Below are 16,526 nucleotides of genomic sequence, written 5' to 3'. Positions count from 1 at the left end.
TCTTTCAGGCTGTAGCCCTAAAACTCTCTCTATTCAGGAAGCATTAATGAGAGGATCCGAAGATATAATTTTAACAGATATGACATTAATGAGTGGTGTCTCAGTCTTTCAAACTCTTAATTAGGGACTCATTTAAAATAGTCACAACAAAGTTTGCTCAAATTGAAGCCAAGACTCTTAAATGAACTTTAGCAGTCAATTCTATCATATCTTAATTATTAAGAAATAAACATTTTTCCTAATATCCGCTGTCTAATCATCACATCGTAACATTTATCATGCAGCTCCCGTGTTATGTAGTGGTTAGAGGATTGACCTCCGGATCTTGAAATCCGTTTTCCATCCCTACTGAAAGAGAATACATTTTTAGTGTTGATCCAAAATCATGAGTCAATTGAAGATTACTGAATAAAAAAAAACTCCCGAACTCTGCTTAAAACGTACGTCCATGGTGAGTGAGGTCCCAGCTTCGACTACTGATACAAGAGCACACGTTTTTCAGTGTTGACTCATCATTGTGAAACAATTGGGGATAAACTTCAATAAAGATGTCTCAAACTCTGATCTAGCAAACCATTACTAACGCCAAAGAAGCTATTGGTGTACTCACCATAAATCACCAAATTCAAGTCAAGCATTTTGGGATTCGTGCCATACAGTTTAGCTTATGAGTGTGTATCTTTCTTCGTTAAACATGCAGAGCTCCGTGGCTAAGCAGTTAGCGTACGCGCCTTTGGCGTGGAAGACCCGAGTTCGATTCCTGGCGGGAGCTCATGTGGTTCGGATTCCTCGTTAATTAGTAGGTCCACGTCTCATATAGCCTCGCTGCTGAACGGGAGGTTAAACTCAAAATCAACTCAACTCAACTCGTTACCCATGCACTAATCATCCCATCTCTTATTAACATAAAGCGATATATGAACAACATAGTACACTGTAAGCTAACATATATTAATTACTTACCTTTCGTACTCACCATAATGAAAACATACCTTCCAAATTCAATTCCAACTCTAAACCACATCCACACATAAGACAACTCTAGAATCTCATATTAAAAAGGATAACCATGTACTATATATCACTTTACCAATAAAACCTCACACTATGACGTCAGATAAACAACAAATCGCGAGTCATTTTTTTCTTTTTATCCACCATTTTACAAACACCTTAACGTCAAGTAACACCATATCCATTATTATGGCATCAGATAACCAACAAAATGCCAGCCCTTTTTGTAGTCAGCATATCTAATTCTGATATCATACATTAGCCTATAACAAAAAAAAAAAAAAAAAAAAATCAAAAGGCGCCTATTTCTTTTCTAGGGAAATTTGACCTTCCAAAGTGACACCAACATTCATATAGCAACTACATTTTTCTTCTAATTTTAAAGTGTCAAACGCTGTGATTTGCAAAAATGATGATCTCAGCCTAATTTGAAATTCTGTTCAAGGCTAAGAGCTACAGGGTGCGGCACGTAAAACCGGCCCGTAAAGTGAACACATAAAATGAAATGTAATGTATTGAATATGATTAACTACAACACATAAATGAAATATAATGTATTGAATATGACTACTCACATTCACAGCAGGTGCTGAAAGTGTCCTCCGCCCAATTCAACACACATGTGAGCACGATTGAGGAGATTCATATATACCCTTGTCAGTTCTTGTGTTGTAATGCTATTGGTGACATCCTGGATCTTGGTCTTGAGTTCTTCAATTGTGTATGGATTTGTTTCGTATACTCTTCCCTTTAACAGTCCCCATAAGTAAAAGTCACACGTGAACAAGTCTGGTGACCGAGGAAGCCACAAGCCTTTGCTGATTGTCCTCTCTGGTGTAAACATCTCATGCACAAGGGATAATGATGCAGCTGATGTGTAGCATGTTGCACCGTCCTGCTGAAAGTAACATAACTGACGCTCCTCTTCGGTCAAGTGTGTATAAAACTCCTCCAGGATTCCCATATACACGTCACTGTTCACTGTCGTCTCAAAGAATATGGGCCCAATAACAAAATGGCATACCAAACACCAATCTTCTTATCATGCAAGGGTACCTGGTGGATTGCGTGTGGATTTTCTGTCGACCAATACCGGTTGTTTTGGGAATTTACGTACCCAGACAGGTGGAACCACGCCTCGTCACTCATGATAAGCATTAGTGGATCCAAGAAACCACTGGCAACATTGCTCAACAGCCATGAACAGAAATGCACCCTCTTCTGCAGGTCAGGCTCCTTCAGTTCTTGCACAACACTTATCCGGTACGGTTTTAACTTCAGTCCTCTTAAAACACGTCTGCAACTTCTCTCACTCGCATGAACCTGTTGACTCAATCTCCTGGTTGACTTTCGAGGACTTCTTGTCATTATCTCCTCCACCTGCATCTTTAATTCAGGTGTGCAGACAGATGGTCGTCTGTTCCTGGGAGCATTTTGAATCGATCCTGTACGCCGCCATTTTTCAATCAATTCCTGAATGGTGCTTTTTGATGGCACAGAACGTCCTGGAAATTTCTCCCGAAACAAATTCTTTGTTTTCACAAAAGATCCAGTGAGAATGAACCCTTCAACAATGGCAACACGCTCGGGTATCGAATATGGCATTATCACACACTGACACTCACCCGGGTTAACACAACGAGGCCTTTTTCTCAACTGGTTTCGACAAGTTTCACTGGCTGCGGCTGCACGTGACTGCTGCAGGTCACGTAAGTCGACCCGACCTCGACACGCTATCTCTTGGTAGGAAGGTAGATTATTTAAGTGTTGCCAAAAACACAATATACCAGAATATTACGACGGGCCGGTTTTACGTGCTGCACCCTGTAGCTTTCTAATAGCAAGCACCTTTTCAACGAGTAATCAATATATAGAACACTTTTGTAGTCCAATTTCGCATTAGCATCACACACCTCTGTCTCTCGCAGGGGCGGATCCAGGGGGGAGGCGATCCAGATGAGGAGGAAACTTTCTTATTTTACATATAAATAAAACCTATTCCAGACTTTAAAGCTCTTAAAACTAGCACTAAATAGCAATGTTACAACCCATCGTCTCTCCCAGAAATTCGTCCTGGATCCGCCCCTGGTCTCTCGTGGAGTATTTTTAAAATTTAGAATGGGATTTAGAGCTCCTTTGAGAACCGAGGGTATAAGAGACGTCAACCTACAGCTTACCGTGGTATTTTGCTACTTCAAACGCAAAGCTTACCATGGTATACGAAACACATGAGCTCCCGCCGAGAATCTCACCCCGGATCTCTTGGGCCGAAGACACGTGCGTTAACCATATGGCCACGAAGGCACTCTTTTTATATATAAATAGAAAATAGTTAAACGTGTTGGACAAGTAAATTCTAGCTGCAGTCTTTCTTTCTCATAAAAAGCAAGGCGAGCCAAATGTGAAGAAACAGCCTGCCGGCGGAGGAGAGCTTCATCTCACTCCTAAATGAGACAATAGCTCGAGTCATTGGTTGCGGTAGTGTAGTTAATTCTTTAGCTCTTATCTAATAGGGCTAAGATTGTATTTCCGTCCCTGGTTTCAAAATATTCGTAGGTCATTGGATGAACTTCATTGGGTTGTGGTGTTACCGTGGGACTCGGTAATTTGCGATATCACGACAACTTCTAGCTCCAAAAGGGAAATGTGACTTTACCTTAAAAGGCACAGGGCCCAATATTGGAGATACTGGTAGACTCCCACTTCCTCACTCAATAGTTGTAGCTGGAATATAGGCTTCAGTTCATTTGTGTTGATAAGAAAGAAACTTCCCCTTTTACATGGAGCTCCTAAAGAGAGTTCTTTTACGAGTCGTAGTATCCCAAGGATAAGTTCCATCATCTTCTCTCTATAATATATGCGCTGATATGTCCTCTCCTCACCTCCAATTCGTGCTTTACAATTCGCTGACAGTACAGCAGATCTCGCTGTAGGCTCATGTATTTAGCGCATTGCTATTTAATTACGATCAACAATGTATAAACTCATCAATTGGTGCTTACGATGGAAGCTCAAACTCAATCCAATGAAAATACTAATGACACTTTTTGGTGCTAATAAACATAAATATTGTTTCTCAGGAAATCTTGAATGTCTTCATATTTTGGTTCTGAATTTAGAGCTCCCACTACAAAATACTGTGGAATACCTTGGGGCCCATTTTGACAAACAACTCTCCTTAAGACAATATTTGATCTCTCTAGAGATAAAATATGCTGTCATCTTAATCTTCTACGTAATCTGAAAGGAACAACATTCAAATTTCAAATTGTTACTGTACACTTATAAAGTTTTTGTTCGCCTAGCTGTAATATAAGCCATTTAGTTTGGCTGTCAGCGAGTAAATAGTTTTTTGATAACCTCCAAGTTCTACAGTGCGATGTGATATGCATTGCCTGTATCTACCTCAATGAATCTCAACTGCACAAGTTTACCATCACAAATGCCTCTTCTTTTGGACCATCTATATCGTCAATGAACACGTTATATTACACGACGCACAGGTGCGTCTCATCCAGTCATAGACGAACCCTTAAGACTTTGGCTATCTCCTGCTACACGTATCCTCCTCTCGACGATCTATTTGCAACATCTGATAGAGAATGACTACATTCTTGAACGTGGAATATATAGTAGACATCCGTACATCTATTACACATTGCTTCATTTTCATCACATCACCCCTTTCTATCAGGACATCTAACTTCTATCCGCCATGAGTCACCAGATGGCAGAAGGTTAATACACTTTGTTGTATCAATCATTACTCATAGTGTTGTATCATGCATCATGTCAGTGGACATCTTCAATACCTATTTTCTTCCTGTTTTCACCCCCATGATGAATAATGTAATCCTTCTCATCATTACGCTGGACAAAGAGAAGGCTTTGCCTTATGCCCTAACAGCATAAGATGTGCTAGGAATGTGCCATTTAGGTGTCCCAGCTACTTTTTAGGTACCCGACACTTGATACATATAGTATTCATGTGCTAAGTATGTACTTCAGCTACCTAAAGTTTTAGGTGCTTGTTACATTTGATTGATATTTGCGACTATGTACCACAATTGTAGTATTTATATACCTGGCTCAGTTTCCCACTGTGATAGTCATTTCTTTTTTGTAGTCACTTGGGACTTATATCTTTCATATTCGAGGTACTTTCTTTAGGTGCATACTTTCTCAGATACTTATGACACGTAATTGATACCTGAAGCGACGCACGAGTGACAGTCAGCTGTTTGCATTTGCTTATGCGCAGTAACATGCAACGGTTTCTCGAGATTTTTGCTTTACTTTCTGTCCTTCTAGTACACAATCGCTCAGAAAAAAGAAGCAACAAACGCATCAAATTTGGGAGATGAATTTAGAAGAAAGAAATGACATAACGGATGAATAAAAATTAAGATGAATCTTTCATACATGTGTGAACAGTTAATTATTTATGTAGTTAGGGATAAAGAATTGTATTTTTTAGATGCCAACTGTCGCCGATCATTTGAAAGTGAGTGTGGAAGAACCATGAAATAAGATAAAGAAACGAGCATCATTTTGTTATAAAATTACTATGGCGAGCAGATTTTATCTGATCCCAAACGGTTATCGTCGAATATACAGGGTTAGAAGAGCACTCTGATTATCCAAATTAAAAAGACCCCAATAATTTATCCCTCTACAAGCAACGTTTTCTTCATCGCTTCCGTGGCCAGTCGGAGCACGCTCCTAGTAATCAAAGGATTGGTGGTTCGCGCCTACCCCTGGGTACATTTTCTGTACTTTTGAAAGTGTTTTTTAGACACCTTAATGTAAACAAATTACGCATAAAGGCGATTTAACATATTTTGGGTGAGTAATTTTTGTTTACGGTATGGGGAAGAACATACCTAGCACATACAAGGCAAGTTTCCCAGGTACATGTCAGGCATGTGTCTACTGGCGGACATAGACTGTGACTATGTAACATACCTTGTTTGTTACAGACAAGTTAATAGGCTCAATGTGAATATCAGATTATATTACTCATATTATTATCGTAATTTTATAATAGGGCAATTTAAAGTATCCTTATGTTTATTATTCTTTCGCAAACATTGCGTTGAAATGCAGATTTTGTTGTGTTTAGACGTTGGTTCTCTTAGTAAACTGCTCTTGAGTTTGTTATCAATCTTCTTCTTCTTCTTCTATTGAGTCGCCCATAGTAGGAGAATATACAGGCTAGGAGCATTACGGAATGAGGCCGGTTTATAACGTTGATTTATAGTTCAAATTAAGGTTGTAGTATTCTTTCTTACTATATCTTTTGTTCATGAATATCTATATTCTATGCGAATTATCCTTATTTTGTTTAATAAAGCTGTAATAAAAGTTTCACCAAAATTTCCAACAGCGGGAACGAGAGAGAGAAGCGAAACGGTGAAACGACTGTCTTTATATATACTGTGTACTTCACCAAAAGCGGAATAAGAGTGGCGTCGTAATTTCCTTTCTTCTGTTAGAAGAAATTTTATTGTGTGATGGACTGAGAGCGTGTTCGTAGTTTTACTCTGCATAATAATAATCTCCAAGGAGTGAAATTATAGTGAGAACGTTAGTCTCCCTAGGTTTTGGATGGAAGGGAGATAATTCTAACATATAAAAGGTGGAAGTTGATCCCGCACATGGTAATTCTTGTGTAAGCTGAACAATGGCGTAAAAGCTAATTACTTCTTCTAGTAGCAGCACTTCAGGTAACGTGACTAACTTTAAGTCTATCTACAATGACTATTCTGCATGTGAGCCTTGAAGTAAAGTGAACTTAATCTTGTTTTATGGGAACCGTCGGTAGTAAAACTCGAACTGCCAAGGGTCAACGGATATATCTATGTCTAGTTCAGTTGAATTATTTTGGAACACGAACCTACTGAATAAAACTATTCTTTCTTCGTATTAGCTACAGTGGTTTATCAGAGTTAGAAATTAAATCTACAGTTGTTTATTAGAGTTAAGATAACGAAAGCACTGGTGTTCTTCAGAAGTATAAATTAATATTTGTGAGTACGAAAATGTATAGCTCACGAGTGTATCTTATACACGGCACAATGTCTGAGTAAAGAGTTCCTATGGGGGAAACCTTCTCCCATGGGGGCCCAGCCCGTGCGCGGCCTCGAATAGTCTTAGCCAGCCCTCTCATTAGGTAAGTCGTACGTAGCGTAAATCTCTCTCTCTCTCTCTCTGTTGTGAAGTTCATTAAGTATTGAGTTAACCGTATTAGAAATGTATCTGAATATTTTCTATTAAAGCTTCAGTCCACGTGAAGTTTCATATAATATATATATATATATTGATGGTATTTATCAGTGCTTCTTGCTATATGTGTTTAAAGTTCAAGTGATTTCATGGGTAAGGTTGCCATTTTACGAAGATTGTCTGAATAGCATCTATAGTTCTCCAAAGTTTGTCCACCTTCGGTTATCATATGTTACAGTAATGAGTTGAACGTTGTCCCTCTGCTTAGATTGCTGGTGTTTCTAACTACGTTATGTCGAATTGCTGTTTGTTCAGTAACTGTCTGTCTATAAAAAAAATATATAAGCATATCTCGTCCATTCGTCCAATATTTGTCTAGTTAATATATATATATATATATATATATATATATATATATATATATATATATAAGTCTCATCCAATTGTTCTTTATGAAGTGTTATATACTATCGTGTCCGTTGTCTACCTAATCCAGATTGTCTAGTATTGTCTATTATTACTGTCCACCTGACTTGTCCGCCCGAAAGGGAATATTATTATTACTAAACGTCCGAGTCATTGGTTGCTGTGTCTGCCCAGTGGATGTTCGGCTGTACACATTACTATTTGAGTGGCTACGGCATATTGAGTTATGCGAAATGTGTGAACGGAAATTCTATCATGCTGAAGTGGTGATTAAGACGTCAGGTGTACTATATTTGACTTCGTATAAATTGCATTACATTATAATTGATAGTAAAATGCGCCCATGGTTGGAGCTGCCGAACGGGGATGTCAGTAAGTGTTACCTCCGTTCCTTTATTGATTGTGTTTGGCACTTGAACTGAACCGGAAGCGGTAACACTTCTTTCAGCTGACGCTCGCTCAAGCGAGAATCACTCTGTGCTGTATTATGTCATACCTATGACGAGTGATGTGAAACTCTTAACTTTATTTAGTTGTCTGCGACTGCAATATGGTTGTTTCTCTTAAGTGGTGTGACGAAGTGTCAGGTAATAGTTTCTAACAGTTACAATACAATCTACTTCGACTATTGGTCTATGGACAGTTCTCTGGTAAAAAAAAAAAGAAGTTAACAATAAAATCTGATAATGGTTGATATTGTAAACAAATTGGATATGAGATTGACAGACAGAATTCTAGATGTGTTCTATTGAAGTTTTTTTTCCTCACAATGTTATGGTACTATAATGAATATACTGGCACCTTACGTTAATTGTAGAAGTGTGGTTAACTACCACACCAGTCTGAGCTGAAGCATTGTTAATAAATAGTATCTGAAAATGATTTTTTTCCTTTTCAAAGTACTTAATATAACTAAGGTAAAATATTCATATATACGTACATGTTTAAGCTGAGCTTTATTAAAGGAGTTGAGTGGAGCTATTACTCTCCCTTCTAATCTGCATCCACCGGAGGTAAGTTTCTGGTTCTTCATTCTTTTTGTTTCCGTTTTCGTTTATTATTTTTTTTCTTTCCGTTGCGCGATAGATTCCCTTCTCGATTCCTTTCGAGGTTGCTAGGACATCGAATCAGGGATCAAGAAGGTGAGTTCAAGGGAGGTGGTCGTTACGTATTGGTAAAAATAAAACTTCCCTTGAACTAGGCTTTTAGATTGTAGCAGTAGTTATACAATTTTTGGCGAACCAGCCAAGGATTTTTCTGACGGTGGAATTGTGGATGGAAGGAGAGTAAAAAAAAAAAAAAACAGAGAGAGAGGAGAAAGAAAATGAGAGTGAGGCAGACTGTTCGGTGATGTGCGCTGGTAGGGTTACTGGTGTTGGTTTCTCCCAAGGGAAGTATTCTATTGTATTGATATATTATATATTGTGTGATATATTTTGTGATAGTTTTGTTGTGTACTTGTTAATATGTCAACGTCTGAGCGAATTTCAGTTGGGGGCAGTGTTGCTAGCTCCGATTCTGATAGAGAATACGCGTGCTGTAATCAAAGTTTTAAGTCTGTAATATCAGAAACTGCTGAACGGGAAGATTCAGTCATGTGTGAAAAGTGTACCCGATGGTATCACTTCCGTTGTGTCGGGATAAAAGAATCCGATAGTATGTTTGAATTAATAAGTCGGGATTCGTATTAATGGATTTGTCAGGGTTGCCAACCCTCAAATGGAAATAGGAAAATCGAAAAATCTTTTGAAAATGGTGGCTTGGTTAAGTCCAACCAAAATGAAGAACAAGATGTTCTAAAATTTCCTGTAGTTACTTCGTCCCCTATTGGTGGGTCAGAGAGTTCAATGGAAATGCGTTTATTTGCGTTTTTACAAGAAAAGTTCGGTGAACAACGCGAAGAGATGCAAAAACAAAACGAAAAGCTTGATAAAAAGCTTGATAGGCAGCATGATGAAATTTTGATCTTAGCTGAGAAAATTAACGAAGTCAAATTTGAAGTACACAAAGAAATACTTGAGGAATCGAACAAACTACGCGAACAAATAAATGTGATAACTGGATCCCAGTTGGAACAAGAGGCTCGACTGCAAATTGTCGAGAGTGACCTCTTGAAAGTAAATCAGAAAGCGGAAGAATTGCAAGGTGAATTGCGAAATTTGCCTGAATTAGTTGATACTAATAGCAAGGAGATAACTTCGATTAAAGAAGGATATGAAACTACTGCCACTATTCTCGAATCGGTTTGTGATGAACAGAGAAGCTTAACCAAAAGAGTCTCTGTTTTGCAACAAAAACTTGAGCTTCGTTATGAGCAGCTTCAGAAGGAAATTAAGGAAGTTAGAGCGAAGTTTTCGGTTTCGAAAGAAATAAATAGTAAGACTGAAGGGGGAGACGATAGTGTTGCTCCTAAGAGAGTTTGTTTCACAGATGTCAGAAAGGATAGGACGTCTGCTGAAAAGAGTAGGTTTGATTATAGTGATCAGCCGATTCCACATTCGGATGGAATGTTATTTAATGGTGCTACTACAGCAACTAATACTTCCTGGTTTTCTAAACCTATCCCTAGTGTTCCGACGATGAAGTCCCCGTTTAATTTAGATACTTTTCCAAGTACTGGTAGAAATACCGTGCCTATCTTTGGCAATAGTAGTTCTCCGGTCTATACTATGTTTAATTGGAATTCGAGTCACTCGACTCCGAAATACTCATCATTCAATCAACCCAGTTGGGGTAGTTCCATTAGTAATCCAATCAACCCTTTAAGTCAGTGTTCTACACCTTTCTATAATGTGTCTAACTTAAGTCCTTTTGACAATGGTCCTATATGGTCTAGGATTCCTGGTCAGCAATATAATTATGAATCTAAACAGATCTCATTAAAAGATCTTACTTATTTTCCTACTTTTGGTGGAGAAATTCGTCCGGGTGCATCTAGAGCTTTCCTCAGAAATTTCAAACGTTGTATAGATCGATATTCCGTTTCGGATTTTGAAAAGATTAGAGCTTTTCAAAGTTGCTTGAGAGATGGAGCTGAAGTCTGGATTCAGTCTGTCCTACATGAAATCCGTTCATTTGGTGATTGTATCCGGCTATTCAAAAGTCAATATTGTAATGAGAAGACCGAGCTGATGCAGAAAAGGTATCTCCAATCTTTAAAGTATGATAAAAATAAATAGTCCTCGTTGCTGGAATTTTCTTGGTTCTTGGTTGAAATGTACTATAACATTACCGAAAATCCTAACTTTCAGGAACTTTCAGGATTAATTTTGGGAAGCTTACCTTACGATGATGTAAGACTATTATCTGTTAATCCAAGTCAGAACTTAGTCGATCTGATGATTCAGATTGGGAATTTGTCTTCGATTACAGGTCCGCGTACCGAGTTTGAACCTCCTTCTAGGAAGAGATCATTTATTAAACAGGCGAAGGTTATCAAAACTAACCAAAACTTTAATCAGAATAAAACGGCTGATAGCAGTTGTCAAACTGAAAAGAGGAACCCGGAGTATTCTCAGAGCTTTAATAATTATAATAATTACAATCAGAACTCGTTTCGAGGTAATAATCGCAATCGACGATTTAGAGGAAGAGGAAATCGGTATCGAAATAATGGAAATCGATACTACAATAACAATAATAGTTATAATAGCGATCGAGTAGAAGAAAATGATGGATCTAGACAGATGTCTAACAGTAACAGTGAAGGGTCTCCGAATTCGAGAGAACAGGTAACCAGTTCGGAAAACATGACTCGCAGCTGCCAATGAGAAAGGGGCAGGCAAGCTGCGAAGGACAAGACCCCTTTCGAAGTATTTGCACAATGACCTCGTCAAACTCTTCTGATTCTACAAATCCGTTTTTAGAATTTCATGTTAATTTTGTAGTTGAAGACGATTATGTCTGTTCCTCGTCTGAGTACTATTTTTCCCCTTCACCCATGATAAAAGGGAACATTGCGGGCATAGATCTGCGGTGTACGGTGGATAGCGGCGCTGAGCTGAATTTAATGGATTGGGAAGTATGGAAACGTCTAAAATTAACTTTCCCAGCCGCCAAGCTACATCCGTATACTAGACTCACTTTAGGAGCCTTTGCAGGAAAAGAAAAATTCCAAGTACAGGGATTACAAACTTTTAATTTAAATTTTCAAGGTCACCTTTTTGAAACTCCTATATTTGTAATGAAGTATTTACGAACTGATATCATCTTAGGATGTCCTTTCCTGGATAAATTCAATGGTATTATTGATCGAGGTAAAAATGAAGTTAGACTCCAAACTTCATCTGGGACTCAGATTTCCTTACAGACCATAAGGCCTGAAATCTTATTTGTTGGAATTTCTTCGAATCGTGTGGAAGTCTCTTCACCCACATGGCCAGTTCGAGCTATCGAACAGACGAATAAAAACACTTCTTTAGTGACTTCAACCATTGAGGAACCTCAACAGTCAGTGAAGCAGCCTACGAATTTTCCGATTAATCCTGTCGAACATTATTCATCAGAGGAGCCAGAGCCTAATGTTTCTGAGGTTGAAATTAAGGATTACGTTAAGTCCAGAATCGACTTAGATGAAAATTCGAAACAACGTTTAGCCAGTATTCTTTTGAAGTACCGATATTTATTTTCGGAGTATCCTAAACGGGTGCGTGCACCACTCTATAAAATTCAATTAATAGATGAGAAACCGATAGTAGGACCGTACTATCCTGTTCCCCAAGCACTTCAACCTGCTTTTGAGAAAGAACTTCAAACTTGGATCAAGCTTGGGTTAGCTAGGGAACAACCTTCTCCGTATCGTAATCCGATACACTGCGTACGCAAAGCGTCAGGAGGAGTACGTCCAGTTTTAGACCTCCGAGCTCTAAATCAAAAGGTTTTGGCGCCTAAAATTCAGGTGGAACCTATAGGCGAAATTTTGAACCGGGTAACCAAGGCGAAATATTTTAGTTCTTTCGACTGTTCTTCTGGATACTATGGAATTGGGTTAGATCCCACATCATATCCATGTACTAGTTTTGTATACGCAGGTCATCAGTATGTAATGTGTGTATTACCGATGGGTATTAAGAGTGCACCTTCAATTTTCCAGAATATCATGTACTCTTTCTTTGATCAGACTACTAAATCTTTTGCCACGGTCTACCTAGACGACATTTTAATTTCTAGTTTTTCCCTCGAAGACCACTTCGAACATTTAGAAAAGGCCTTTGAAATTTTTGCTCGTGCCAATTTCTCATTAAATTTTCGAAAGTGTCAGTTCATCCAACCTGAAATACATTTTCTAGGACACATTATCAGTGGAAATAATATCAAGATTGATCCTCGACATAATGAGCCCATTCGTTGTTTCCCGATTCCGAAAACCAAACGGCAATTAAGAGCATTTTTGGGTTTAGTAAATTGGAGAAGAAAATTCATAGCTAATTTCTCTGCTTTAACATCTTCTCTATATGATTTGTTGAAGAAGGATAGGAAGTTTGTGTTCACTCCTGATTTATTAGAGTTATTTCACAAACTAAGAGAAATGGTAAGTCAACCACCGGCTCTTAGCCAGCCTGACTTTTCACTTCCATTCCATATTTTCTCAGATGCCAGTGGAGAAAATTTAGGAGGATTTCTTGCGCAATATCTTGAAGGTGAATCGTCCCCAGTCATTATTGCTTATGCTAGTAGAAGGGTAAAGCCACATGAGCTGTCCTTGTCCATTTTCCAACTAGAAGTATTAGCTATTCTCTTTCTTTGCGACCATTTCTCGCAATATATTCTAGGTCGTCCGACGGTTGTACATTGCGATAACGCAGCAGCTACGCATGCGTTTACCATGAAAAGTTTAGATCCTAGGACTACTCGTATTCTTCTAAAACTTCAAAGATACGATCTACAATTCCAACATGTGTCATCAGAAGACAATTTCATTGCTGATATACTTAGTAGATATCCTCCGGAACTTCCTGGAGATAGTACCCATCTCTCGGTTAATTTGTTGTCTAATCTTGACTTTTCCTTTCTTAATCGTGAGGAATTTCTTCAAGGTCAATCTGACGATCCATTTTGTCAGAAAGTTCGGGAATCTCTCGTTAATCCATCGGAAGTATCTGACTTCATAGAACATAAAGGTCTTCTATATCGTAAGAATGTTCGTACAAATCAATGGGTTCTCATTGTGCCACAATGTCTGGTTGATAACATTGTTGAAGCAGTTCATCTGCGAGGCCATTTTGGAGTGTACAAATGCTTGTCAGTATGTCGTAAACTTTTCTATTGGCGTAACCAGCGAAATTCTATAAAGAAATATGTGAAAGATTGCACTCGTTGTGCTGAGACTAAGTTCGCTAATCGGATCATTGCTAAGGAAGCATGTCAAATAGAAGCTCAAGCTCCTCATGATAAGTTAGGAGTAGATTTGGTAGGAAAGCTACCTTGTAGTAATGGGTATTACTATCTTTTGTCAATTATTGACATTTATTCTAGATTTGTTGTCTACCTACCTCTTCGCACAGCACATGTTAAAGAAATTATTTCTGTCCTCAAACAAAAATACTTCTATTCTTTTCCATACCCTCGGGTAATCATATCGGATAAAGGTTCACAATTTACCTCACGACTCTGGAATTCTTTTTGTCATCAACATAATATAAAGCATCTTCAAACGTCTAGCTATTCGCCAAATGCGAATGGAGTAACTGAAAGGTCCCATAAGGAAATTAATCGAATTCTTCGGTTGGAGTGTAATACTCAACAAACCAATTAGAGTAAGGTTGTCAAAATGGCTCAAGATCTTCTGAATCATTCCATTTGCAGTAGTACTGGAAAAACTCCTGCGGAGTTATTCCTCTCGTATTCTGCTACAGAAGCATTTAAGCGTTCATTCCCGTGGCCTCCTGAACTACAAAAAGAATCCGAAGCCCGGAAGCATATAGTAACTTCTATATGTAACCCTAAGAAAGAATGTCAGAAAATGAAGAGGACTGGAAGAGAAGTAAAATTAAAAGAAGGAGATTTAGTGATGGTTAAAACACACTATCTTTCTTCAGCTATTAAGAAAGAAACTTCTAAGTATCTTAATTGTTTTATTGGACCCTTTTTGGTTCATAAGCTCCTAAAGAATTGTGCAGTTTTGCATAACTTGTCTGGTGAGTCAGTAGGTACTCAAAATTTTCAAAACTTAAAGATATTCGATTGTTCTCCGGATAAGCGGAGGGAATTATTATCTAAACATCCTAATCAAGATTTAGTTTAGTCAAATATTGTTTGTAATTATATTTATATAGACTTCATTTCTTAAGTGTCGAGTCATAAATTCAAAAGAAAAAAAAAGATTTTTTTTCTTTTCCAAGGCTCGGTGAGAACTGTAACATACCTTGTTTGTTACAGACAAGTTAATAGGCTCAATGTGAATATCAGATTATATTACTCATATTATTATCGTAATTTTATAATAGGGCAATTTAAAGTATCCTTATGTTTATTATTCTTTCGCAAACATTGCGTTGAAATGCAGATTTTGTTGTGTTTAGACGTTGGTTCTCTTAGTAAACTGCTCTTGAGTTTGTTATCAATCTTCTTCTTCTTCTTCTATTGAGTCGCCCATAGTAGGAGAATATACAGGCTAGGAGCATTACGGAATGAGGCCGGTTTATAACGTTGATTTATAGTTCAAATTAAGGTTGTAGTATTCTTTCTTACTATATCTTTTGTTCATGAATATCTATATTCTATGCGAATTATCCTTATTTTGTTTAATAAAGCTGTAATAAAAGTTTCACCAAAATTTCCAACAGCGGGAACGAGAGAGAGAAGCGAAACGGTGAAACGACTGTCTTTATATATACTGTGTACTTCACCAAAAGCGGAATAAGAGTGGCGTCGTAATTTCCTTTCTTCTGTTAGAAGAAATTTTATTGTGTGATGGACTGAGAGCGTGTTCGTAGTTTTACTCTGCATAATAATAATCTCCAAGGAGTGAAATTATAGTGAGAACGTTAGTCTCCCTAGGTTTTGGATGGAAGGGAGATAATTCTAACATATAAAAGGTGGAAGTTGATCCCGCACATGGTAATTCTTGTGTAAGCTGAACAATGGCGTAAAAACTAATTACTTCTTCTAGTAGCAGCACTTCAGGTAACGTGACTAACTTTAAGTCTATCTACAATGACTATTCTGCATGTGAGCCTTGAAGTAAAGTGAACTTAATCTTGTTTTATGGGAACCGTCGGTAGTAAAACTCGAACTGCCAAAGGTCAACGGATATATCTATGTCTAGTTCAGTTGAATTATTTTGGAACACGAACCTACTGAATAAAACTATTCTTTCTTCGTATTAGCTACAGTGGTTTATCAGAGTTAGAAATTAAATCTACAGTTGTTTATTAGAGTTAAGATAACGAAAGCACTGGTGTTCTTCAGAAGTATAAATTAATATTTGTGAGTACGAAAATGTATAGCTCACGAGTGTATCTTATACACGGCACAATGTCTGAGTAAAGAGTTCCTATGGGGGAAACCTTCTCCCATGGGGGCCCAGCCCGTGCGCGGCCTCGAATAGTCTTAGCCAGCCCTCTCATTAGGTAAGCCGTACGTAGCGTAAATCTCTCTCTCTCTCTCTCTGTTGTGAAGTTCATTAAGTATTGAGTTAACCGTATTAGAAATGTATCTGAATATTTTCTATTAAAGCTTCAGTCCACGTGAAGTTTCATATAATATATATATATATATATATTGATGGTATTTATCAGTGCTTCTTGCTATATGTGTTTAAAGTTCAAGTGATTTCATGGGTAAGGTTGCCATTTTACGAAGATTGTCTGAATAGCATCTATAGTTCTCCAAAGTTTGTCCACCTTCGGTTATCATATGTT

This window comes from Thermobia domestica, chromosome 7 (genome assembly GCF_964235325.1).
Source record: "Thermobia domestica chromosome 7, izTheDome1.hap1.1, whole genome shotgun sequence".
In the NCBI taxonomy this organism is placed as follows: Eukaryota; Metazoa; Arthropoda; class Insecta; order Zygentoma; family Lepismatidae; genus Thermobia; species Thermobia domestica.
This window is presented reverse-complemented; position numbering follows the sequence as displayed.